The sequence below is a fragment of the Stegodyphus dumicola genome, chromosome 1, assembly GCF_044657685.1.
Source record: "Stegodyphus dumicola isolate Sdum_Otavi_A_Nest chromosome 1, ASM4465768v1".
NCBI classification, from domain to species: domain Eukaryota; kingdom Metazoa; phylum Arthropoda; class Arachnida; order Araneae; family Eresidae; genus Stegodyphus; species Stegodyphus dumicola.
This window is the reverse complement of record NC_140768.1, coordinates 286,478,568-286,506,360: the sequence shown is the minus strand read 5'-3', so window position 1 is coordinate 286,506,360 and position 27,793 is coordinate 286,478,568. Positions and strand designations below refer to the sequence as shown.

The 27,793-nt window shown below is 34.7% G+C and overlaps 1 protein-coding gene and 1 long non-coding RNA gene across 2 annotated transcripts in view; one reads left to right on the top strand and one right to left on the bottom strand.

Annotated features, from left to right (window-relative positions):
* Nucleotides 1-10,739: 10,739 nt before the first annotated feature.
* Nucleotides 10,740-27,793, bottom strand: part of LOC146999574 (uncharacterized) — a 372,795-nt gene continuing 355,741 nt past the window's right edge. The window contains exon 3 of the long non-coding RNA XR_015039837.1: nt 10,740-10,929. This is a non-coding gene — a long non-coding RNA (uncharacterized LOC146999574). The remainder of the gene's footprint in view (nt 10,930-27,793) is intronic.
* The window catches only part of LOC118194052 (uncharacterized), a 115,026-nt gene continuing 108,566 nt past the window's right edge, over nt 21,334-27,793 (top strand). The window contains exon 1 of the mRNA XM_035365238.2: nt 21,334-21,536. The gene's annotated coding sequence lies outside the window, so the exon portion shown is untranslated. The remainder of the gene's footprint in view (nt 21,537-27,793) is intronic.

Genomic DNA, 27,793 nt, shown 5'->3' with positions numbered 1-27,793 from the left:
CCCAGTCGCGATAGTGATTAGTGACTCTTACCGAGTACCGAAAGGCCCGAGTTCGAATCTTGGAGAAGGCATGAAGGTATGTAAATATATAGTGTCCGTGCGGTATGGGGGCACTGTAAATATGCGGCGAGCTTAAAATCCTCTCGAGAGGTTGATGGCAAAGGAAAAGGGGTAAGAGATCCTCGGACCTGCTCCCTCGGGGTGCTTTTCATAAAAACTTGTGACGGAACTGTGAAAATGGTACTGTTACTTGCATGATGCTGAAAGCTCTTGGCAAGGATAGGAGCAATCTTGCTACGATGGATTTCGTGAACTTGTTCCGAAGTTACTGTCAGACAAGTGCGATAAGTCGCAACAACACAACAATGTTTCCCGAATCTTTTCACCTTTCAAAACACATGCATAAAACTGTGATTTCTTATGACCCACTTATATAAAGTTACTCTGAGAGAAAAGAGAAAAAGAAAGGGGATTCCTAAAGGAAACTAAAACAATATTGAATTAGTAATAATAATCAATAAACGTGTAGAATTATCAACTATTAATTGATAAATTTGTAACTGCACGTTAATTTTTAAAGTTACACAATAACTAAAAGAGTACTTCAGACGTTTTCGCGAACGACTACAAATCTCTTGGTTGGCTGTAACCTATACTTTGAGGAAACCGTGGGTACTGACCACCAGCGGCCGAACGGTCAAAGCCGCTGAACTCTGGTAGTTCTGTCTGAGCTTCCATTTTCGGCGAAATGGCTACCTGCATGGGCATTTTCGTGGTTTTCTGCATGCATGACGTGGATTTGCGCCAGTTTTCCTTGAAAAGGTCCTCCATTGGTATCCCTCTCTTTCCGTGTAATAACTAATAGCGTATCAGGTAATAAATAAAAGGAACCCTTGGTATGTTTGACTTCTCGAATGTACATTAATGCCCACAAAGGGTAAAATAATTCTATTCTTAAACATGCAAATAAATGTAAACTTAAGGAATATGATGAAGAACTAAATGGTATCAGGACAATGCTGGGATTCTTACTTGCATGGAAGAATTCTGTGCATTTGAAATTTTAATAATGTGGGCAGTGTAGAAGAGTAAGGTAGAAGGAATCCATCCTCGAGCGATTCCAAGGCATTGTAAGTAAAAGCATCTTCTTAATCAACCATAAATCAATGATGTAAAGTATACGTTGAAAAGTATGTAACGTTTGCGCAATTTCTCTTTTTGCGCAATTTTTCTTCTGCGCAATTTTAACTTTGGTGAAAAATATGAATAAGTATGTAATTTATTGCGGTAATCTCTCGTTCGTGCTCTAGGAATGTATGTGGTCAACAGGTCAATAAGATCCATGATTCGAATCCCTGTAAAATCATAGTGTAATTCTCATTCTAAATCTCCTGATGTATCATCCACGGATTTTTGCGCTTTTGGCGCAAAATGTGAATTGTCCAAACGTCGACCTACAATTCTTAATAGTCTTTGGGAAGCTGTTCGAGAGGAATGGTATAAAGTTTTTCTTTCGGTAGTAAAAATGGTAGAAAAATAGTGAAGAATAAGGGTATCAAATGGAACATTTAAAACCCAAACATTTTATGTAAAATATTTCTGTAAATACTATTAAAATTGTTTAAAAAATGTGCGAACGGCTTCATTCTAGTGTTCTTTCCAGCCTCTTCTTTGTTTTCCACAGTTGTAAAATATCTGTTCCTAAGTATCAGATTGTTCTTGACTTTCTTTAAAAACGTAGACGACATATTTCTTTGTAAAGAATCCCAAGTCATTGTGACGTACTGGAAATGATTTAGAAGATGGCCTGACAAAGGTTGGTGTCTTGCCGACTTTCGTATTGTTAAGAGATTTATTGAGTCTAGCAACTAAGCACGTAGGCGAAACATCTTTGGAGATTAATTCAGGAGAAGTCTTGCGATTTTTCATTAAAAAAATAGCTCTTGATACGTTTCTAGGGATGCAGTTGTTGTAGATGTGGTAAAATCTTGTTTCTTGCAAAACAATCTTTTTCCTGCGGGTTTTGGCCACCACGTTCTGGCTGACATGACTGGCAACCTTTTCTGAAATAGCCCCGATCTTGTTTCTTATTGGCTAGAAAATCGTTAGTATTATGCAATGAAATGTGATATCACTGCTTGGTAGTTGAGGAAGCTTTAAAGCTCTCTTCTTACACAACAGAACTTTAAGTCAGGAATGAATGGTTTTGATGACACAGTCAGGGAAGAAACTCTCCTCGATGTTTTTTTTTTTTTTTTTTTCATATTCATATCGCAGATTTTAAGACCCGGCAAAAGAAAACATTTAGTCACTTTAAATTTCAAAACTTTATTTTTTGTCATAACTTTGGTTCGACAGCAGTAGATTTTACATTGCGTTTATTCTAAAATGCTAGTAAGAAATCAAATTATAATATTTAAGCATAAAATTAACATTAAAAAATTCTTACTTTCTAAAAAATTATTTCAATGTACCTGACACCTATAGATCAAGAATAAGGAATGGAATTGTGAAATTATTCTTCCGTTCTTTTTCCAGATGGGATTATTCGTCCTGCGGACGTTCGATCCCATTTTTTGAAAGAAAAGGAGTACAGCGGCATGCAAGCACTCTCCTCAAGTAAACAAGAAAGGGTGAACCTACCGTGGAGAAGAAAAACCTGGAAGGAAATCTGGGAATTCCTTTTTTTTAAGGAGTTCTTGGAATTAACTTTCCGAATTTTCTTGTCGTTCCATTAACATCTTTTGATTGCAGTGGAATGGCAACATGAGGTAAATACTGCGATACAGAAATCTATTGCCAGGTAAGAATAAGCTCTTAGTATATAGCATTCGTAATTATCTGGGAGGCCTAAAAATAGCTGTACAGTTGTAGAACACACAGTTGATATGCACAGCTGGAAAGGGCAATACGATAAGCAGGGACGATAACAGAGAATAGAATTAAGTGCAGTAATATATGAAAACAATAAAATGAATATAATAATACAATAAAAAAAATTATATAATATAACAATGTAATAACGTAATGTACGTAATTTTCTTTGATACTGATAAAATTAGAATGATTCTGCACTTCTTGAAATTGTTTTCATGAAATATTAAAATAATCCCTGTAGAGAAATAATTATTGCATGACCGCTGTAAAAAAAGTATTCTTGATTCTTCGACTCTTCGTGACTCTTCAGAAGTTCTGAGAGGTTTTTATCCACGATGCATTTTTAAATGTTTTCCTCGATTGGAGATTTTGATCGATAAGGAGATAAAAAAACAGAAAAGAATAAAAATACATTAAAAATATTGTGACTAGCGTTCTCATCAACGCGAAGTGATTTTCAGAAGCATCTGGATCTAGAGAATATCAATATTTCTCATAAAAACATGACATGTTGAAAACGAAAAAGGCTTCACGAAGTTTGTTTAGTTTACAAGCAAGCCTGCACTTTCGAAATCCTATCATTTTGTAAATCGTCTCCGAAATCAGCAGACACGCCGAGGGATTTCGCCGACTGTTTTTTCTTCTTTATGCAGGTTGAAGTGGTAAGAGGAGCAAGGGGATTAGACCTTTTCCGTCGCTACTTTTTATTCTTCATTTCCTTCGCGAATTTTGCTATGCCGCTGCTGAAATTATAGTTAGCAAGAACTCGACCAGCATACTTTAACGAATTTACAAAAGACTACGACAAAAACTCCATAATCTCATAGAAGGTTGCTTGTGGTTAACTTACATATAAGATTTTGAGAAAGGAGGACGAGGTGCGGAGGTTTAGGTATGCAAATATCATGCTGAATTTTTCATGCTACCAGCTCTCTCAAGGTTTACAGTAAAATGCATCCTTATTCGTTATAAATAATTTTCTCATTTTTACTTCCTTAAGAAAAAGAAAGAAAAAGTAAGAAAACTTTTCGTAAAGAAAGTATTGTAATCACGAAAAATTCCGGTTACGATGTTTCAACGAAAATATCCATTTTCGCCGCGATATTTTTGAGTGGCATCTGTACGTAAGGATAGAATAAAGGACTCTTTTCTCCCAAACGAATTATAAAACAGATTTAAAATGGATTCAGAAGAGATTTTTTTGTGGTGTCTGTACGTCCGTACGTATGTGTGTATCTCACAAAACTTAAAAATGAGTAGCCTCAGAACTTTGAAATTTTGTATATAGGACTGCTATAACATGTACTCGTGCACCTCCCTTTTTGGATGCAATCAGCTGCGCCAAAAGTATATAAATGCAAGGAACCTTTCCAGTGAGTTTCGATAAGTCCAGTTCTTCAATTAATATTCCATCAATACAAAAATAATGTTAATAATGAAACGATATACTGTTAATATGAAACGAAACAACGTTAATAATATTAATAAAATGTAACTAAAATAAAATTTGCCTTTGTTGACCTAAGTAGGAATTGATTTTAATTTGTTTTATATTACTTGTTATGCATCTGTCAATATATGTAACCGTTTTAGCCTACGTTGTATACCGTTTATGAAACCGTTAGACAATGGTTTACTCATACATCAGTATATAAATGTATTCTGTCTACATACCAAGCTAAATTTTTAGTTCTTTCATTAGTAGAAATAATTAAATTGGATCTATGTATCGGTAGTTAGGAAACGCTCGAGATTTAGTGTGTGTGAATGACAGAGTTAGTGAAAGATAGAGAGAAAGAGAATGGGAAAGAGAGAGTGAGTGATATTTAGAGAGTGAGGGAGAGTGAGTGAGAATGTCTGAGTGTGAAAGAATGAGTGAGAAAGTGAGTGAGAGGGAGAGTGCGAGGGAGAGAGTCAGAATGCGTGAGTGAAAGAGATTGAGAGAGAGTGAGAGGGGAGGTGTGAGTTCGTGAGAGAATGAGAGTATGCAAGGCAGAGTGGTACAGGGTGAGTGAGTGAGTAAGAGGGAGTGTGAGAGAGAGAGAAAGTTAGAGATTGGGTTTGTGACAGAGATAGTGAGAGACTGTGATAAGTGAAAGATTGAGAGTGAGTGGGTGAGCCTGAGAAAAAGTGAAATCTGAGTTAGAAAGAGTGAATAGGTTAAAGAGAGATCAAGTTAGCGAGAGAGAGAAATAGTGAGAGAATTAGAGAGATTAAGCGAGTTACAGAGTGAGAAATTGAGTGTCTGTGTTGGATAGAGAGAATGAGATAATTGAGTTCAAGAGAGTGAGAGCAAGTGAGATTGAGAATGAGTAAGAATGATCGAGAAAGTGAATGCGAAAGTGTGAGTGATTGAGAGAGTGAGTGAGAAAGAGTGTAAGAAAGGGAGTGTGAGTGAGTGCTTGAGACTGAAAAGTGATGAGGGAGAAGTGAGTGAGAGAGTTGGCGAGAGACAGAACAAGTGAGAGAGTGAGAGATAGGGAGTGAGTGAGGGAGTGAGAGATTGAGTGAGTTATAGTGTGAGAGATTGAGTGAGAGGGAGAGTGAAGGAGAATGTGAGTGTGAGAGAGTGTATGAGAGAGATAGTCAGTGACAGAGAATGTGTGAGTGAAAGACAGAGTGCGAGTAAGAAAGTAACTGGCAGAGAGAGAGTAAGAGGGAAAGAAAATGAGTGAATGAGAGGGTGAGAGAGAAAACGAGTGAGTGAGAGAGATAGAAAGAATGAGAGAGTTTGCGAGAGAGTGAATGAGTGAGAATGAATGCGAGAGATACTGAGTGGGAAAGTGTCAGTGAGTGAGAGTGAGTGGGTGAGTGTGATAGAATGAGAGAAGGGGTATGAGGGAGACTAAGTGTGAGAGCGAATGAAAGTGTGAGTGAATTAGAGTGAGAGCTTAGGTGACAGACTGAGAAAGACAGGGAGTGTGTGAGTGAGAGTTAATGAGGGAGAGGGTGAGTGAGAAATACAGAGAGATTGAGTGAGAGAGTTTGACAAAGTGACTCTCTCACACTTACTCACCCTCTCAATGTCCCTCACTCTCGCTTTCTCTCCCCTTCTCTCAATCTCTCGCAGTCACTCTCTCTCACTAACTCATTCTCTCACTCACTGTCTCACACAATCTCATTCTCACATTCACACACTCACTCACTCTCATTCTCTATCACTCCCTCTCTGGATTTCTTACTCTGTCACTGACTCACTCTCCCTCAATCAATCTCTCTCTCACGCACTTACTGTCTCTCACTCACTCAGTCATTCTCTCACTCACTCTCTCACACTTACTCTCTCTGTCCCACTCTCACTCACTCTTTAGCACTAACACTCACAAACTCTCACTCTCTCTTTCTCTCACCCTCACTCTCTCACACTCATATTATTTTCTCTCCCTCTCCCTCGTACTCTCTAATTCATTCATTTTCTCTCTCACACTCACTCTCACTCCCTCCAACTCATTCTAACTCACTCCCTCGCTCACTCTCGGTCAGTCTCTTTCACTCTCATTCATTCTCTGTATCTCATATTTACTCACTCTCTCAGACAATCACTCTCTCACACTCACTCACCCTCTCACACTATCAGTCACTGACTCTCACTCCCTCACTGACTATCCCACTTTCTCACTCACTGTCACTCCTTCTATCACACTCACTCATTCTCTTACTCGCTCTCTCTATCTTAACTTATCACACTAACTCTCTCCCTCACTCTATCTCGCTCTCTCAATCTCTGACCCACTCTCTCACCCTGTCTCTCTCAGTCACTCAATCGCTAATTCAAAATATCAAGATTTTTATACTTGAATCATTTTTCTCTTACTAGAGAATTGGTAAAATGATATGAAATAAAGTTTTGTCGAATTGTTACAGAAGGAAAAAAATCATTTTGAAATAGATAAATAGAATGTGATATTTACAGGATGAAAACGAAATATGCAAATAGAATTTATTTCTATAATTTCCAGATATCAGACGTGTAATTTAATGCAGTACGTATTACAGACTTTTCAATTCTTTTCGTGAAAGAAAGTTTTTTAAAGAAGGAAGAGGAAATCATATTATTATTTTATAAGATTTTCTTTATTCTTTAAAAGGGATTGCATATTTAAATTACTTCTAAAGAATACTTGAACTAGCACCTAATCTGGCATAAAATACGTTGTTAGAAAAATTCATAATAATGCAAAAATTCGCTTTCAAAATACGACAATATCGATCTTTCTTTATAAGCTGAAAACTCAGTAACAGTAAACGTTTTGAGATTAATAATAAAGATGTGAATTTTTACTATTTTCTATTAATCAATTTTTAAAATTTTCTATTAAAAATGTTAATTTGAAATTGTTTTCATTTAGCTTGAGGAAATTACTTTGTTGTAAACCGTGTTTGAAGCGACAAGCATACAAAAATTAAGTCTTTATTTTATCAATAAATATAAAAGTGACCACGTGATTTTATGGCTGTGTAATATCGAAATAAGGTTTTCTACGCCTCTAACATATGGCTGATAATGATATTTTTTTAAACAGTTTGCTTTAAATACAGAATTTTATGCTATGTACCCTGCGTATTTGAGGATTCATTTTTAATTTGGCAAAATTATTGTATTTTTTTAAATTACAAGTTCCCTTACTTAAACCTTTTTAAAACAGATTTATTTCCCAGCAACAGCAAACCTTTTTATGTTTAAAATACTTTTTAAATATGAATCAACTGCTACTGCTCAGCTCAAAATGCCACGAACAAATCGAATCGTTTGGCTGCGATATTTTGAGCAGTTTGTTTTAAATACTTTATAAGCTATTTCTCCCGCCTTCTTAATATGCCTTCGTAGTATAGCGGTTTGCACGTTGGGTGCGTATTCCAGAGATCCGTGGTTCGATTCCCGGGGAAAGCGTTGCTCATTTTTCACTTCTCCTGATGTCTCTACAGTTGCGCCCGAACTAAAGGGGTGTTGGATGATGATTCTCCATGCCCAGGATTTGGGGATCGGGTCCCTTAAAAGCCCCCAGTCGCCCTTTAAAAGGAGGGTATATAAAGTATTTTCCGCGCCTTCTTGGCCTGCCTTTGTAGTGTAGTAGTCTGCATGCTGGGCGGGTATTCCAGAGTTCCGTGGTTCGATTCCTGGAGAGGGCGTTGCTCATTTTTCCTCTCTCCTGCTTCCAATTAACGTAATGTCTCTACAACTTAATTTATATTTTTTTATATATAATCTGTGAATTCCTTATTTAGTTGGCAGAATTGTCGTATTTTTTAATTTTTAATTGTCGTATTTTAAATTTTATTTGAAACAGATTTTTCTTAACAGTACCTACATATGAAATATATTACCTCTTTCGATTTCTTTGGGTCCATTTATCTGAACTAATTGCCTGCTATTTTGTTTTTTCGCTGCTGAAAATTGGGCTTGTCAATCGAAGAACAACGTCTGAAGCTGTATTACTCATATTATATGACGTAAACTAAAAGCCTAATACTGTATATAATTTATTTCATTAGTTAAACTGAGAAAAAACAGGATGCGCTCCTCAATAAAGAAGCCCGCGCAAATTGCGGGATGAGCCAATTTTGCTACATTTGAGTTGCCCGTGGAAATCGCGGGGTGATCGGCCAGAGGGTTAAGAAACAGGAAGAAATTAAGAAACTTGATGTATCCAAAAGAGTTACGTTACTTCCAAGCACCGTCCAAAACACCTACAAAATGTTGAGAAACTGTCGTTGGTGTACATTAACGAGAAGCAATTAAAAGGTCGGTGTCAGAAGCTATCACAAAGAAAAACTACGGTTATATTATTTACCAGCGTTAATTAGAAAAATTGATTTTCATGTTGATAATTTTGGGGGTGCGGAACGGATTAACTGGATTTCCATTATTTTCAGTATGGAAGTTTGTTTCTAGATACGAGAAATTCGCTATACGAGCTCAATGCTGGAACGAATTAAACTCGTTCTCGCGACTCCACTGTAAGTACCTCGCCTCAAAATATTTTCTCAAATGGTCTGTACAGAAAATACTGCGCCGGAAACGATTGTAGAAGCAAACTATTATTCAGGAACCTTGAATAAATAAATAGCCCTTAAATAAATGAAACTTTTATATAGAGGACTCATTCGGGGAAAAATGCCAACCGAATATATGAGGGAAAACGATTGTTGCGGAAATGGTTGATAGAGGTTTTAATATACGTAATTCTAATATAATATATAAATTATAAGTATGACTTATAACAAAAATTTATTCAAACTGTTTTCAACTTAAGTAGGTTTCAGTTTCAAATTCGTGCTTTCATAAAAAAAGTCCAAGATCCTTAAGGTTTAATTTTTCAGCCATTTTTTGTTATTGAGTTTTGTATTACATGAAAGTATTTTCAGTATATTAATAATATTTTATTTTATTTTTACAGCTTGTTCTACATTTTTGAAAATTAATTTTCTTACATTGCAAACATATCTTATTTTCTCCAGCTGAGGCATTTTATTTTATTTCATGTTATTGTTTACTCCAGACTCGTAATACTTTGCTTGCGTATGCTACAAAATTACAATTGTTACGTGCTTCAAAATGTTAATATTCTTTTTATCTTTGTAACTCAACATAAGAAATAACGGAAATATGATTCGAAATGTAATTAAATACGTAATTGTATTAGTCATTTTTGACATTGGTTTATAAAGGAATTTGAAACGTTAGTTGAAGCAGGGAAGATAATATTTTGATTTACTTTTTAAAAATAATAAGTTTCAAATCCTTATTCTGAAAACGAAGGTAACGTTTCTTAAATCGAATTATGATCTCTTTGTAATTCCGTCCGTCTTTGCTTTTCTAAGCCTCTTTTCCTGAAATTAACTAAATGTGATGCTGAAGTAAAGCATGAGGTGTATATTATATTGTATATTATTTTTCATTATAATAACAAAAGTGATACATCATAATTGTAATCCAGCGCGCGAGACTGTCAATCGGAAATTCTAACGATATGTTGTTTTAAATATTTTAGCCCAAAGAGGTGTTAGTCCAAATGCTGTAGAAACGGTTGTTGAAACATGTATGTGTGTGTAAATGAAAATAACTCCCCTTTGGGAGTAATATAAAATATGAAAGCTTTCAGATTTTTTTAGCAGAACTTCGTTGGTTTTCTTTGTTTCTGTTGCTGAATATATAATTTTCTACATACTATTGTCCAGAAATTTGCCAGATAAAATCATCAAGCTATTTGACCATCGTGGGACTACACTCGGTCGAAGCCGCACTTTTGTGATCGTGAACAACAATGAAGCGAAGAATGGAAATTTTTCTGCGTAAATTCGTACTCTAAAGTATTATTTAACAAAATCTTAGAAAACAACCAAATTAATAATTTAATCATTCTCGTTTTAAAAAAGGGCGGAAGATTCTTCTTAGAGTCTGTGGAAACTTCGAAAATGGTATGAATATCGAAGACTACATTTTAAGATTCGAGAGAGATACAACTATTGAATAAAATTCCCCAAAATCGATAAATGAAGTTAGAGATTCGAAGAAAACTTCATTTGAAACTTCAGGCTTTACCCGAGCATGCAAGCATTGGAATTCTGAGACTATATGTTTTTTCATAAAACAATGATCTGGTCAAAGAGTCTACACAATTTATGTTCATACTAGATTATGAGGTAGGTAATAGTGTTACATGTAACATAACAGAACATTTCAACAAATATTGTGTCAATCACAAAACTGTATATGAGTAGTTATCATAGTGTAACATAAAAACAAAATATGTAAACAATTCTAAATTCCAGGAAGTTTGTGTTGTGAAATGCTAAACCCATTCTATGACTAAGGTCCAGTGTAAGGAATTAAATACAATAATTACAAAGCTAGGTAGGCAAAATCAATCTAACGTTTATTTATGAGCAAATTTTTATGAATAATTTACATTTTTAACAAGGGTGGCGGCAGGTTACCTTTACTCTGAAGAAACAAATATTACATACCTGCAATACAATTTTTACATTTACACCATTCAAAGACATCACACATTTAGTGGGTTCTTGTAACAATTACTTCGGTAGAGGTTTCTGTAAAGAAAACAAATCATAATTAATAATGTGTGTGTGTGTGTGTGATTATGGCAAAGCCTCGAGGGCTATCTGCCTAAGGGGAGGGATGCCTTCGTGGAGGACTTTCTAAGGGAAACTGGCTCGTATACACGTTACACATGGGGAAAACCACGAAAACTCCCATGCAGCCAGCCCGTTCGCGGGATTCGAACCTCGGACCGAACTACCAGTGTTCAGCGACTTTACCGCTCGGCCGCTGGTGGGCCCATAATTAATAATGAAAAATATTTTCGGAGGCCAGGCTCTCCGCCCCACAGCCGCTTCCGCCCGGCAGGACTCCGGTCATCACCAAGATGTTGGCCATTTTGCAATTCAGGTGCTACCACTGCGTCCGTCGGGCAAGTGGGAAATTAAAAAAAAATGAAACTACTAATTACACAACATTATAATTTATAATAAAAATGTTAGGCAGATAGCCCTAGTGTGCTTTGCCATAATTAAATACACACACATAATAAAAATGTCAGCACTGTAAAAATTGTTTCTTCAGCCATAATTAAAGTATACACACATATTATCCAACTTGAAATACAAATACAATAAATTTTTTCCTACCGCCAGTCAGAAAATATGTATTCGTTTAACTTAAAGGAAAGAGGGATACAAATTAAGTTACTTAAGGTTAAGAAAAAAAATTAACACACCAAAAGTGCAGCAACAAGGCTTTAAAAATAATTAAAGTTACAAGTTAAACAACCTTAAGGGTCAAAACAAACAGATACAAAAAACAAAAATCTTAAGTCCCTAAACTCAAATTAAAAATTAAACAACTTCAACTCAAGAAAACTTTTAAAGCAACCTAACCAAAATTTAAAGTTTACAAAAGTTACAATTTAAACTTACAACCAACTTTAAACAACAAAAAAAAATTAGAACTTCAATTATAAATCAAAACTGAAATAATAAGCAAAACGACTTAAGGTAGAAAATAAACGATTAATACATAACAGTTTTTCAATACTCACAACAGCTGTGCTGTATAAAAATGTTCTAGTTTATAAAGTATCTATCAGTAAAAATTTTCTCTCTGTTATTGTATTTCCGTCTTTGTTTAGAAAGCATTTCTCCCGCCTTTCTAGTGTGTCTTCGTGGTGCGGTGGTATGCAAGCTGAGTGCATATTACAGAGGTCCGTGGTTCGGTTCTCGACGAAGACGTTGCTTATTTTTCATATTGCTTGCTTCTAAAAATACTTAATGTTTCTACAGTGGCGCTCAGAGTAAAAGGGTGTTGGATAAGGATTCTCCACACCCAAGATTTGGCGATTGGGTCCCCTAAAAATCCCAGTCACCCTTTAAAAGGGGGAGTAGATAAGGTATTTCTTCCGCCTTCCTAGCATGCCTTCGCTGTGTGGTGGTCTGCACGCTGGGCGCGTAATCCAGAGGTCCGTAGTTCGATTCGCGGCAAAGGCGTTGCTTATTTTTCATCTTGCCGGCTTCCAAAAATACCTAGTGTCTTGAGCTTATAACGAAAGTATATTTTCTCGCTGGAAGTATCAATGTGGTGTTTACTTCTGTAGAGAATTAGTTAACTCGTGTTATAACGCAAAAGAATCTTAAAAATTAATAATACCTTCGGTAAAACTAAGTGCTAAGCTAAAAGCACTAAAAATACTTTTGGTTTAATATCTTGCCAAAAACGTAAGGAAAAAATTAACGTTGATGCTGAGACGTAAAAAGAAATGTTTAATAAATATTTACATTGAGAAAATAGAGTACAGTACAACGTTAAGAACATCAATTCACAGGTAAAGAAAGTGTAACATTGCGAAATCTTAAAACACAGATGTTTCAACCGTAGCGAAGTTTTCGAGTATTTTAATCATTCATTTCAAATTATGTCCCATGGAAATGCTCTTTCTAGCGCCAAAACAAACAAGATTAGCAATCTGCCAAAGGGAGTAATTTATTATTAACTTCACTAGACAAATATTCTACTTTTAAAATAAGTTAAACATTCTTTCTAAGTTATAGATATGGCTTAAATTTAAAATGCTTTTTCTGCAATCTTCAATCATTATTTTGTTTTAATTGTTATTAACCGACAATTTAAATATACCTTCCGCCATGTTTCCACATTTTGCTTTCAAATGGTAGGTATGTACTTTCGCGTGATCAGTACGTTTTTCTAAACGCCAATATAAAAATAATTTCAGGAATTCTTTCAAACTTTCTTACCTTTATTCGAAACATCGTAAAAATTCCAATTTTTGAAATACAGATTTAGAACATATGTAAGATGTTTTCTCCCTCCTTCCAGCATTCCTTCGTGGAGTAACGATGCCTCACTCGGCGCGTATTCGAGAGGTTCAGGTTCGAGTCCCAAAGTCATTTTTCATTATTTTTGAAGCGAGAAGTGTCAGTTTTCACACTTCCTGCTTCAAATTAACCTTAACGACTGTATAGTTGTGAATTAAAAGGTGGCGAACCAGGATTTTGCGATCGGGTCCCCTAACCCCCAGTCGTCCTTTAGAAGAGGGAGAATATCAGGTATTTTCTCCGTGCTTTCCGCATTCCCTCTTGTGTGTCTGGAATTATATTCGACACGTATGCGAGAAGTCCAGGGTTGGAATCCCGGCGATTGCACTGTACAATTTTCCTGCTTTTTTTTTTTTTTAAATCTAATGCGTCTACACGTGTGTCATTTGAAATTCTTCTAATTTATAATGTTTATAACAAAATCGTGCTACGTTAAAGTATCGTCTCTATAAGTAGGAAAAATATTAAAATTCCGTTAAATTTAAAAAGCATTCAAAATTCAGTATTCGAGCTTCAATTGTTTGCGTGCTGGCTTTAAATAGTGATGGCTCTAGGTACTATCATCTTTCCACATTGCGATGAACTCTCATACTCATTCACAGATTCATCATTGCCTAATACGGTACTATGGTACTTACCATTTAAATTTTAGAAAGAAATGTAGTGCATTACTATAAACATTCTACCTGAACACCCCTACTTTCTATTCCTTACCGTATTCAGAATTTGCTGACTTGTTCATATCTCAATTATATACTAATTTTCATATCCTTTTATTTGTATTGAGATTCTTACAAATTATACAAAGGATGCTCACACATTTTTGTAACGATTTCGCAAAGATTTAGGCATAAACAAAGCTGAGAATTTTACTTTGTAATATGTTTATTCAGATATCCCTCTTTGTTGAACTATCTTATTGCAGGTTGATTTCCAAGATAAAATTTCTTTTCTTAAAACACCGAGGTGGATTTTATTTTACTCTCCCTTCACAATCTTCCAGAGTCCATCCAATGTTTTGGGTTTATAAATAGCTTGTTTTAAAAGTCCAAATGCACAGTAATCTAAAGGAAAAACATCGGGGGGGGGGCTGGGTAGTATGCTTCAGTTGCGATTACATTTCTCACTTTTTCAAAAACCAGAGATTTAGAGGTAGGGCCTTGAAGCCTTATCCGGATGGAACTTAACACAATGAAGATTGTTTGGATGGAGAGAGAAAATTTCTTTAAAAACGGGTGTTAAAACATATTTCTAATAGTAATCCCAATTAAATTTGATATTTTTAGTAAAAAGGCGCTTTGTCCCTGAGGGACTATTGCTTTCCTTTCGAAATTTTGCGTCGAAACGCTATAAATGGCTGTATCACTTTTCAAACTGTTGACACTAAATATTACCTACCTGTATTATATTTAAAAAAACTAAATAATGAAGAATCTGCAAAAATTTATGTATGTTTCTCACGTTGTGATAAAACAACGGTACCTAGAGCCATCCAATTTTGAATGACGTATTCCTACTGCGAATATGGGCATCTGAAAGCCCATATTTGAAATTTGGAAAGTGTTTTATGTCGATTTCATATTTTGTAAAACTTTAACAAATTTTGTATTAACAAACTGAAGGATTTCAAACCGAGCCATGGAAACTTCGCACAGAAAAAAATATTTTTATCTCCAGCGCGTGAGACCGTGTTGGTTTAAGTGCGAAGAACACGATATTTAATAAACAAAGGTAACGCACAAAAAGTGAAAAAAAGCCCCTTTGGGCATACTTTAAAATCTGAAACATTTCAGATTTTTGTTTTCTATTTTTCTTACACTTTCTTAGTTTTCTTTAATAAGAGAATCCATTAATAACCAGAAAAATTTTCCTTGTTTTCTCTGAACTAACACATTAGGGCATTTTCTCCTCTTTTTCGGTATTAATCTATCTTTTTCTGTTGCAATCAGATACGTATATCCAAGCCTTCTCAATCGTAACTATATATTTCCATTTTTTACCAGCCAAATAAATTTCATGCAGCAATCTGCGCATACGCCGAGAAATATGTTTTGGCGTTCGGCGATGAACATCATGTTTTTTTGGTTTGATTATCTTTAAATCAGATTTTATAATTTTGATCACAGTTCCTACAGAGATATTTAAATGTTCTGCAGTATTTTGGGGGCTGAATTTTCCTTTGAAACATGAGAATCGACTTTAGTTTAATAAGAGCTGTAGTGCCTTTGTTGGGTATGCATCTTTTGTCTTTTTCCCAGTCAGATGTAAACTTTGACATTTCTTTCCTTTCATATTAATTATGTCACTCGTTTTACTTGTAAAAATATTAAAACCATGATTTTCACATCTTTGTGTACTAATTAAATAAGAGTATTTTTCTTCGGACAGCGCAAAAGTATCGCCTTCACTCCATTTTTTTATTTTTCAGCGACATTTAAAAAAAAAAGAATATTTTTAATGCTGCAGACGATAATTAAACCTTATTCCAATCGGATGCCAGTCACGTTTGTAGTTTAAAATTAATATTTAAATCCATGGAGAAACTAGAAATCATTGTAAAATTGTGCAAACACCCTCTGTATGGTAAGTTAAGTCTTATTCAAAAATTAGCTTTGAAGCAAAGTGAGTAATGTCTGATCCTCAACAAAATCAAGAGCTTTATTCAAGGTCTATTATAAGGTTGGCTTCCTGCTAATTTCAACTATAAAATGTTATATTTATATTAAAACACAGACATTTAAAATATTTTTAAAACAAATTTTTTTTGTTTAACTCTGCTGAAACCAAACGGCTCAAATTAGGAAATAAACTAAAATTCCACAAATGAAAACGTTTTTTGAGAAGATTAACTCGCTTTCAATGTTTTGATTTTACTGCATTAACACAAGATAAACTGTGTAAACCAATTTACAGGAAACCTTCTCTGAGCAAATTCACCTCGGGAGTATATGCAACTGGTAGAGCTAAGGGATTACTGCTTTGACGGTTTGACGGTTGATTTCCTTGTAAGTAATAAATAATACATTATACGTTTACGTTTTCACTAACCAATATTTCATTCGAAAAATACTACATTATTAATTTCTTGTACGAAGTAAAGGAAATATTGCATTCACGAAAAAATCCGGTGATAATAGTATTTCAACGAAATGATTCGTTTCGACCGCTATCGAATGCAATTTAACCATATTTTTCCGTGACATCTGCGTGTTAAGAATAAAAGACTCTTTTTCCCAAACGAATTGTAAAACTGATGTAAAAGTTGATTCAGAAAAAACGCTTTCGTGGAGTCTGTACGTATGTACGTATATACCTCGCGTAATTCAAAAACGAGTAGTCTAAGAACGTTGAAATTTTGTTTATAGGACTGCTATAACATGCAGTTGTGCACCTCCCTTTTTTACTGCTATCGGCCACACCAAAAGGATACATATTCCCACTCTGTTACATGGCTCAGCTTTTTTTATTCTTATATGTTAGTGTTGGTAAATTGTGCATTTTTTGCTTTAAATATGATTGAATTATGTTTCTTTCATTCTCCGGTTAAGGTTTTTATGTCTTTAGTTAATCTGCATGCAATAGTCGTAGAATTATCAACAATTTAAAAGTTGTTTAAGTGCGGCTAAGGCTACTTTCTTTACCATAGCAACCATATTTGTTTACATATTAAACTTAGCAGAATTGTGAATTACGTTTTTTGCACCTTCAGTGTCTTTTTGCCAAGTAGGACCAATACGAAACTTTCAGTTCTGTTCACTGAAAAATATGCCTTCTTGCCCGCGGACTGAATTGCTTGATTTTGCATAGAAACTGTAATTTTTACTGTAAAAATTGTTTCTTTTAACTGCATTTGGTGTTTTATGTTTTTCTATACCCTTCAATTTTTAATTGAAGATATTTTGAGGTTTTTAGGTATTTTTGCCTTGCTGCGAAGTGAAAACCGAATTAATGGAATGAGAAATATATCTCTAAGGAAATTCTAGGAAATAAGTTTAAATGAAATGCAGGAAAAAATACGTATAATTTAATAATTCGTACAAGGAAGTCATGTGTTGCACATACCAGCTTTTTTATTACACTTACTTGATTTTTGCTTTCAGAGTTCGAAATTTAAGTTAAATCCAAATAAATTTCCCTGGTATTTTAGATTTGGTTTTTAATCTGTATTTTAAAGTAATTTTTATAAATCTTTAGAAATATTTCTGCATTAGAACCTATAAAATGTTTGCCATCACCTTAATATATGTATATCTAATCATACTTGCAAAAACTGAAAGTTGTTTTATTCAAAATTTCAAAAAATGTATGCGAATTTAAATATTCGCGCGTATTGAAACTTGACATACGTGTTATAAGCGATAGTAATGGTAAATGTGCTTTACGCACATTTTAAAATTTATTTAAAAGAATGAACGATGCACTTTTTTTTCTGTTCGTTCATATTGAAAAAAATGGGAAACAAAGGTTACTATAAATTAAGAATTTCACCATTTCCTGGCGAAAAATGCGCGAAGATAAACTTTTAAATTTCTCGCTAAGTCTCTCACCAAATTTTTAAAAAAAATAATATTTGTGTAATTAAAAAATGTCCGATTTTGTGTCAAAATATCAACATTAGAACAATGTTATATGTAAATCTAATACATGTCTTAAGTCGCTCTTTCGAGACATGAAAAATTCAAGTTAAATTTTGTCAATCGGCTCCATAGAATGGGATATAGCACTGTTCGATTATTTAAAAAAATAATTAAGCGAAAGCTGAAATTAAGCAAGGTAAACAAACCATTAGCGTAAAAATTGCAAATTTGAAATTAGAAAGTTAAAAAGAATAGAAAATTAGAGGAAAAAATGTCTTAAAGTTTCAAATTTCCACAACAGAAACAAAACCTTGAATACAGTTAACTCGCTGGTTGTAATTATCATATTCTATATTTTATCATTACCTTATCACTGAGCCCACCAGCGGAGCGGTAGTTCGGTCCGAGGTTCGCTGAACACTGGTAGTTCGGTCCGAGGTTCGAATCCCGCGAATGGGCTGGCTGCATGGGCGTTTTCGTGGTTTTCCCCATGTGTAACGTGTATACGAGCCAGTTTCCCTTAGAAAGTCATCCACGAAGGTATCCCTCCCCTTAGGCAGATAGCCCTAGTGCGCTTTGGCATAATTAAATACACCACCACCACCTTATCACTAAAAATAATTTTCATTGAACACGTGCATAATCTCACATACAAGATTCAACTCATACGCTTTTAGATTTAAGTTTTGTTAATTCAACCAATTTTTTAAGTTTTGTTCCACTTGTATATTTTACACGTAAGTTTTTGTTCTTATTTCCAGAAAAGTTTAGCAAATAGCTTTAACAGCATTTCTATAATGAAAAAAAAATTGAAAAACACGTTTATGCTTCTGAAACTAATTAGCTAAAATGCTTATCGATTTTGCATTACGTTTGAGGCAGCTGCTTTTGTACATCCTCACTTATTGTAAACTGGCAAATGACATTTTGCAGCATGACACGAATACCCTCGAAATATAACGCTTTTAAATTTTCAAATTAGTAACAATACATTTAAAAGAACTGAGCGCAGACAAGCAATTCGTGCAGTCGTATAAAAAGAATTCGTTTTGGAGAAATGAGTCCTTTATTCTGTCCTTACGTATAGATGTCACTCAAAAACTTCGTTGCATTTCATTCAATAGCGGTCAAAATGGATATTTTCTTTGAAATATGAAATCCGGAATTTTTCGTGATTACAATACTTCCTTTACATAGTACAAGGAAGTAAAATATAGTAGCAGAAAAAAATAAATTAATTAAAGTATATAATAGTATCTAATGTCGTTAAATTAACATATAACTACTTAATCAGTTAAGAGACTAAATATCTGTGTCGTATAAAAATTTGCCAAGTTGGTTGCGATATAGTTGTTCGACGGTTCAATCCGGTACAAGGCATGGACGTTTGCAAATGTACAGTGGCTTTTCAACAAGAGTGTCCATCAGAAAGGATGAGCAGCTTGAGAGGTAAAAAGGGTAGAAGACCGATGGAACTTTTGTCTGCCGGATGTTCTACATAAAATTAGGATGAAACTTTTCAAATGTCGTATTGTTACTTTACTAGATCCTAAGGATTTGGACAACAAAAGGCACTCGGAATGATAAATTTGATATATATGATCTAATTCATACAAACAATAACAATTAATTAATGACACATTGCTACACAGTCTAAAAAACAATGCCAGCTTAACATTCCTGCAACTTGCTGGACAACTGAATTTTGTCTATAATCTAACTACTGTCGATCACTATTTACTTGATTAAATATTAAATCATAAATCCTTGTTAAATACTGTGAAATCTGTAGCTCCATATCAGAGAAGTAAGGACTATAGCGAAAGTAAACAGGGTTAGTTTATGTAGGCTAAGGTGCATTATTTTCATCGATTGAACACTATCATCATCTACTTCAGTTTCAACGAAATGAATAAATAGTGCCGCAGATGGAAAGAATGTTAAATGAAATTTTCGGAACTCACTAACTTACAAACCTGACAGTGTTTTTAGGTGCTATTTCTTTCCCGTTTCCCAAGTGAGGTATCGCTTATCATTAAACATGTTCTCAACAAACTTTTACTTAGCTGATTTGATTTAAATTCTTTTATAGATCATAATTTATAAACCATTTTGCTTGCTTGTTTCAAGTTTATAAGGTATTTTCTCTCTCCTTTTGGCATGCCTTCGTTGTGTAACGGTAAGCACACTTGGCGCGTATTCCAGAGGTCCAGATTCGTGTCCTGGCGAGGGCATTTCCCCACATATAACGTGAATGCAAGAATGCAAATAAGTTTTTTATAAAATGTCGTCAACAGAAGTATCCTTTCTTTTAGGTGAATACGCTACCAAATGTGTCCAAACCTGATCACACATCTCGCCTAATCCTATGATGTTGCTTAATAGTAGGATGCTTTCATGTCTGTATAAGTTATTTTTTCCCTTGTTTCCGCATGCCTTCGTGGTGTAGTTCAAAGGACACTCGAGCGTATTCGGGAGGTCCGGAGTTCGGATACAGGCAAGGGCGCTGCACACTTTCGCGTCTCCAGCATCAAAAATATTAATGACTCTACAGTGGCGCCCGAACTAAAAAGATGCCACCAGTTGGATTTGGCGAATGAGTTTGCTAAATTCCATTTGCCGGAGAGTATATACGGTATTTTATCCTTCCTTTCCGCATGCTTTCGGGGCGTAATTAGAAACATACTGGACGTGTATTCGAGGGGTCCAGGGCTTGAGTTCTGTGAGGGCACTGCACATTTTCCTTGTCTACTGCTTCAAAATGACCTAATGATTCTACATGTGTTTCGACTAAGTATGTTAGTAAGTTAAAGCATGCAATAAGAGGTTTCTTGTTCTAGTCTTTGTGCCTCTACGCCGAATACACATGGAATCTAGAAACCTCCATGCTTTATAATCTGGGATTTCAGAGGAGGTGTTAAGTTATCTGGCATCCAAATTAGCCAGAAGACTCAGATACAATATAACATGTAATGTCACGTGCTGCATATTTCAGCATGCATGAAATAGTGTTTTTAAAGGGCTTTAAAACTGGTACCTACTTAACTGACTATAGTTGTGTAACTTTTACATTTATTATTATTTATTTTTATTACCTTTTTTTGCAGTCTTTTTCATGTATGCACATGAAAACGACTGCAAGAATTTTATTATATTATTTTCTTTCACTTCTCGGTATCTCCAGAAAGTACTACTACTCGTAACGAGAACTACCCTGCCCGGAAGAACACCTGGTCCTAAATCCCCTGAAAGTTCCCAGGTAAATCGTGACGTCACGAAGATGCTCCTCGTCTAACAAAAATTCAGAATACGTTAGCTGTGGCCGGCTTTGTTTTCTTTATGTTTACACACACTAGGGATGAAGACCGTGCGCATCAAAGTCTTCTTATAAAACGAAAACAGCGCGGAATACAACGTGCAATTATCAGAAGACAGACTAGAAGTAACGGAGCATGCGTCGTTGCTATGGGAACTCACCCGGCGAAGAACAGACTTCGATTTATATGATGAGAGCGAGCAGAACGTGCTGTAGTACGAGAAGAGAGTGTAGTACTCGCTTTCTGGAGCGTCCGAATTATATACTAGTAGCTTGGAGAAACATCTTTGCTTCTGAAGCCTTTTTCCATTTGGGCATTTTTTACAATGGACATGTTTCCAACTTTTAATAAACGTCGGTTGCATCTTGGAGAATCTGCACTGAAGAGAACATTTATTGCAATTCTGTAAAGGAAGGTAAGCTTTAAAAGTGTATTTTGCTTTGTGCATTAAAGGGTGTATGCTGTCAGCTGATCTGATGCTTCAAATTTCGTTTCATCGCAGATCGACGTTTATAAAGAGATTTGTCGTACGGGCGGGAGAAGAAAGCTTTGAATTATTGCATAGTAAATTTATATCTAGCTTTACAAAGAATAGAAGCATAATATCATATTGTCTTTTTTACGATATTATATAACTTCATATGTCATTTATTACTTGCGCTAGTGCATGCTTCTAAATATTGAAATGTTTAAAAAATATTAAATATAAATGTAGCTAAGAATTTTATAAATTTAAAAATTTTTATTTGTAAAATCATATTTTGCCAGAACTATATTGCATATAATTTGGAATATTTTAGAAAAGAAAAAATATTGTGAACTTTAGTTTAAGCTCTGAAAGTAATATTCTTCGCGGAAATCAATTAGAAATATTTAGTAAATCCCCAGTTACAGTCAAATTAAATTACAAATTTACGTAAAATTAAGCACTTTTTAGTTAAGTGAAATGTAATAAACATATTTTTTAAATTCTTGCGAAAATTCATGCAATTTAATAACATAGAATGCTTTAGAAATATCGAAAGCCGGAAATATATTCATAAACGTATAAAAAGTTTGAAGAGCTGGAAAATATTTTGTCTTCCCCAAAATTAAAATTTAAAGCGAAAAAAAAAATAATACTCATTCTAATGATGATTTTTTAAAGTTTATTTTTTATATTTAGATAAAATTTTATTTGGTATGTTAACGGTAAATTGAAAATTAGTCTAAACTATCATCCAAAAAGTGATTATGCAAATATATGCAGATATAAGGATAATAACTGCTTTTAATTTACTCTAACTACCTCACATTTATAATTTTTAATCTCCTCTAATTATGATCTAATTATACCTGAATTTTAAAGAATTAAATTATGCCATGCGAGTATTTTGAATGCATTGCTCATTTATGTATACACTTTTACAATGGTATGGCGTTGAAATTAACCAGAATATTTTCTACTAATAATAAAAAGTAAATATTAAGAAACAAAGGTATGCACAAAAAATCTTTTTTTAGAACCCTATTAATTAATGCGTCGTTAAAATAATTATTATTTATTTCCATAGGGACATTAGATATTTTTTGCAAGCAGGAGAGATGAAAAATATGCAACCCCCTTCGCCGGGAATCGAACCACGGACCTCTGGAATACCGGCCCACCGTGCTACCGTTACACCACGAAGGCACGCTAAGGAAGTGGGAGAAATACCTTATACACTTTTCGAGAGAAACGAAAATAATATATACGTTATAAGGTATTTTCAGCCATTTTCTGCATGCCATCATGATGTAACGATAACACATTCGTGCGAATTCGAGATGTCCAATTCCGAGTCCCGGCGAATGTATTGCTCATTTTTAATGTCTTCTACTTCAAAATAACATAATGTCTCTACAGTGGCGCCCGAATCAAAAAGGCGGTGAATGATGATTCTTCACCACCAGGATTTGGCGATTGGGTTCCTAAATCCCCAGTCGCTCTTTTAAAGGGGGTGTATATAGGGTGTTTTCTTCCTCCTTTCTGCATGCCTTCGTGGTGTAATGGTAAGCACACTCGGCGCGTATTCCAGAGGTCCAGGTTCGAGTACCGGCCAGGCATTACACATTTTTCATGTCTTCTGCATGTAGAGATTTATATTTATTTTAAATAACCAATTTTATTTAAGTTGCTATTCTTTCTTATAAGCACTCACTCCCCTAATTGTCAGTGCCAGAATATTCAAATTTGGTAGTGCGCATGAAGGAATACTAATTCTTATTTTGCTGAAAGAGTTTAAAAACCGAGTTTCGGTAGGAGAGTTAGTTAGTTACTATACCCGCCACCTGTGCTGATTAAACGTTTGCTTATTGCTGGTTCACGTGGCTTACTTGCATTTTATTCGTTGCCACTAGTTTCGACGGGGGTTTAAGAAACGGATTGTAGCTGAGCCCTGTAGTTTAGTTCTATCACTCGTTCATATTTTCAATTTGTTTCATTATTTCATTATTATTTCAGTTATTTGATTTCAGTTACTGCCCAAACAGAGGCGTAGTTTGTTAGCGTCAAGTTGCCTCATTGTAAATTTTAAAGAGTTAATAAAGGGTACATTTAACCCTTCTCTTGTGCAGTTACTAGCATTCCAGATTTCACACAACAGTGAATATACTGAACTCTACACGCTTCAAAAAAACCTTAATGACTCTGCATCGTAGCTATATGCAATGTGCAAATAGTTTTTAGAAGAATGTTTATTATTAAATGTGTTTAATAGTAACGTGTTAACTTATGGTAATGTTAATCAGCCGTGAAAATTTTATTTTTAATGTCAATAATAATGGCAATACATTATTTAAAGCAAAGGTAAGTTCTCAGGGGAAAAACTCACGGCTGAATGAATTACTGCAAGTCAAAGAACTCGCAGACGAGAAAAGATTTAAATTCAAACACTAGCTCGAGAAAGAGCGTGAAGTTTACTTTCTCTTTTATCGATTTTGTTCTTTACAGCTGAAATTTAGTTTTGTGTTGCGCCTATTACATAATAATGAAAGTTATGGCTGCCTGGAATGAGTAATGCAGTCTTCGTTCTTGTACCCGTAGAGCTCCAGTGCTTAAAAGATGCAGTATTGGTTGGTACAAAAGCATATGTAATGGAAGTGTGATGTATCGATTCGTTGCGTTCACCTTGAAAGCTCTTTTTTTATTTATTCTGAACTTGTCGGTTGTCAGGTGTTCTTCTTCCGTTAGCTTAAAAACGATTTAATGTGCTATGGTAAAATGATGTACACACGCTGTTCACACATTTTTGCAAACGATTTTGTGATTTTTGTGAGGAGTTTGCAAGGATTTATATATAAACAAACCTTAAAACTTTATTTTTCTAAATATGTTCAATCTAATATCCCTTTGTTGAACTATGATATTACACCTTGATTTTCACGATAAAAGTCCTTTTCATAAAACATCTAGGTTGATTTTATTCCACTCCTCCTTCACAGTCATCCAGAGTCCATCCAATGTTTGGGGATGCCTCTTTATAAGGAACTTGATTTTGCAGTCCAGATGCACAGTAATCTATAGAAGACACATCAGGAGACTTGGATTTAAAGAAAAAAGCTTGAATTCCGGTTGCATTTCTCACTTTTTCAAAAGATAGAGAAGTAAATTTAGATGTATGGCTCCGAGCCTGATCCTTATGGAACTTAATATATTAAAGATTGTTTGGATAAAGATATGGAATTTAAAAAAAAAATAGGTGTTAAAACATATTTCTGATAGTAATCCGAATTAATTTTGACAATTATTTCTACTTTCCTTATTTTAAGATTTCCATTATAAATGAATCCAATAATAACGATAAAGCCTTTAGAAAAACTTCCCTTGCTTTCTCTGAACCAACATATTAATTCTTTTTGCCCTCTTTTTCGGTAGTAAATCGATCTTTTCCTACTGCAATCGGATACGCATATCCAAACCTCATCAATTCTAACAATATATTTCCGTTTTCCTCTTCACAAATAATTTTCATACAGAAATCTGCGCGTAGTCGTATCCTGAGAAACATGTTCGGCTTAAAGGATGTATTGTAATCCTATAAGATTTCGGATATCATATTTCAACTAAAATAATAATTTGGACCACTCTCGAATCCATTTGAACGATGATATTTGTCATCCGTACGTACGGACAGAATAAAGGTCTCTATTTCCCCAAACGGATTAAAAAATCGATTTAAAATGAATTGAGAAAAGATTTTTTTGCGTGATGTCTGTACATACGTACGTATGAATGTATCTCGAACAACTCGAAAACGAGGAGAACCAGAACGTTGAAGTTTTGAATATAGGACTCCTATATCATGTAGTTGTGCACCTCCCTTTTTGGTTGCAATCAACCCGCATCAAAATTATATAAATATATATATCCACTCTACACTCTGTTACTCGGCTCGGTAAGCTCAGTTTTTTTTTACTCTCGTATGTTGGTATATTGGGCATTTTTTGCTTTAAAGTGATTGAATTATGATGTTTTTATCTTCCGGCTAAGATTTCTATGCCTTTAGTTAATATGCATGCAATAGTTGTAGAATTATCAACAATTAAAAAATTGTTTAAATGCGTCTAAGCCTACTTTTTTTTAACATAATAGCCCATATTTATTTATATTTGAAATTTAGCAGAACAATGAATAATGTTTTTTTGCCGAATGGGACCAAAGGTACACTTTCAGCTTTGTGCACCTAAAAATTAGCCTTCTTGCACGCTGGCCGAATTGCTTGTTTTTGCGTTGAAGCTTTAAGTTTAATTGTAAAAGTTTTTTTTAATTGATTTAACTGTATTTGGCGTTTCATATTTTTCTGTATTTTTAAATTTTTAATGAATATATTTTGGGGGTTTATGTATTTTTGCCTTGTCGCGAAGTGAGAACTGAATTAACTAAATGAGAAATATATTTCTAATGAAATTCGAGGAAATAATTTTAAATAAAATGGAGCAAAAAGTGTGTGTAATTTAAACGTCATACAAGGAAGTCATGTGACGTGCACATCAGATTTTCTTCTTTCAAGATGCACAGAAACAGTGAGCAAAATGCATTAAAATAAAAGAAGAAGAGATGCCTACTATTAATTTTCAGAGTTTTTGTTGCTTACACTGAATTGTCTGGCGTAGTCAGCCCAAGCCCGTGAAATTCCTCGTGGAGAGGAGCGCTAGATTTCTCTTGTCATTGGCAACAGCCTTGAGAACCTGACAGATGACAGTGCGATTGGGGTGCTACTTTGGTAGACGGTTGCACGGATTTTTGGTGATTTTTTTGGCGAGCGATACGACTTATGGTAAACCCATTGCTGGATAAGTTATTTATGGTAACCGATACTTTGCTGTCATCTTATTTAAAAAATAATGCACATTATTATGCATAAATTCTATACTTGCATACGTGCAGATGCCACAAAAAAGTCTCTTCTGAATCCATTTATCCTTTTTGCAACCTGTTTTGTTCTGTTCTTTGATACAGATGTCACGCAAAACAATCGATTTAATTGTATTCGATAGCGGTCAAAATGAATATTTTCATTGAAATATGATACCCGAAAATTTTCGCGATTACAATATTTCCTTTAGTTCGTGAAAAATGAAAACATCAATGTATAATTACGTTTCAAATGAACTGTTTTTAAGTGAGAGCTCTCAGTAGGATAATGTCGCTGCAGCTGATTTTGTTTCGATTATTTACATTTTTAGTACAAACATTAAACTTTTTTATTTTACATATATATATGAATTTAAAATTTTAATTTAAATTTAAAATTGAGTTCTTCTCATTTGAAGCGTTTACACGAGCTACTTTCCTTAAGAAAGGTCCTCCACGAAGTCATCACTTTCCTTAGACAGATAGCCTTAATGTGCTTTGGCATAATAAACCAAACGAAAGAGGTATGTTTTAAACGCATTTACTGTTTCCGGTTCAATTAATTCGGAAACCATTAAAATCTTTATATAAATAAATGGAATACGTAATTTTTAACTTAAGCGGAAAAAGTACAAGATAATCGGATATCTGGAATTGCAATGCATTGTTTTTTTCAAGAAATCTAAAAATCTGATTAGCTAAATTTAAATCGTTAACTGATGTGTAAACTAAAATAAAATCGTATCAGGATATATATACTGAAAATGATATATCATCGGAGCCTAAATCTGCTAGTTATTCTATGGAACTATTTTTAGAAATATGTTGTTGCTGTTGCTTATGCTCACTTGTCTGATGCAATCATCCCAAGCCCGCGAAATTCCTCGTGGCAAGGGCGCAAGATTACGCCTGTCGTTGCCGTAATCTTAATTACCTAACAGGTGGCAGTGCGATTAAGCTTAGTTCCGCCCCCAATTTTGATGGAAAGAAACTCGGGAAGGGGTCGGGTCCGAGGGTCTCCCACACCTCTCCCCTTCCACCAAACCACACGAGAGTACTTTCGGCTCGTAGCATATTTAGAATGCCGCCGTGCCGACCGACACTATACATTTACAAACATCCATACCATCTCCGAGATTCGAACCCGGTCCCTTCGGCACGACAGTCAGCGACGCTAGCCACTATATTGGCTGGGTGGCATTTTTTTCGAATTTTTCGAAATATTTAAACACTAAATTACTCCCCTTTCGTAGAAGCGTTCTGCATAGTCCCCTCACTCGGAAATCCTACCATAACAC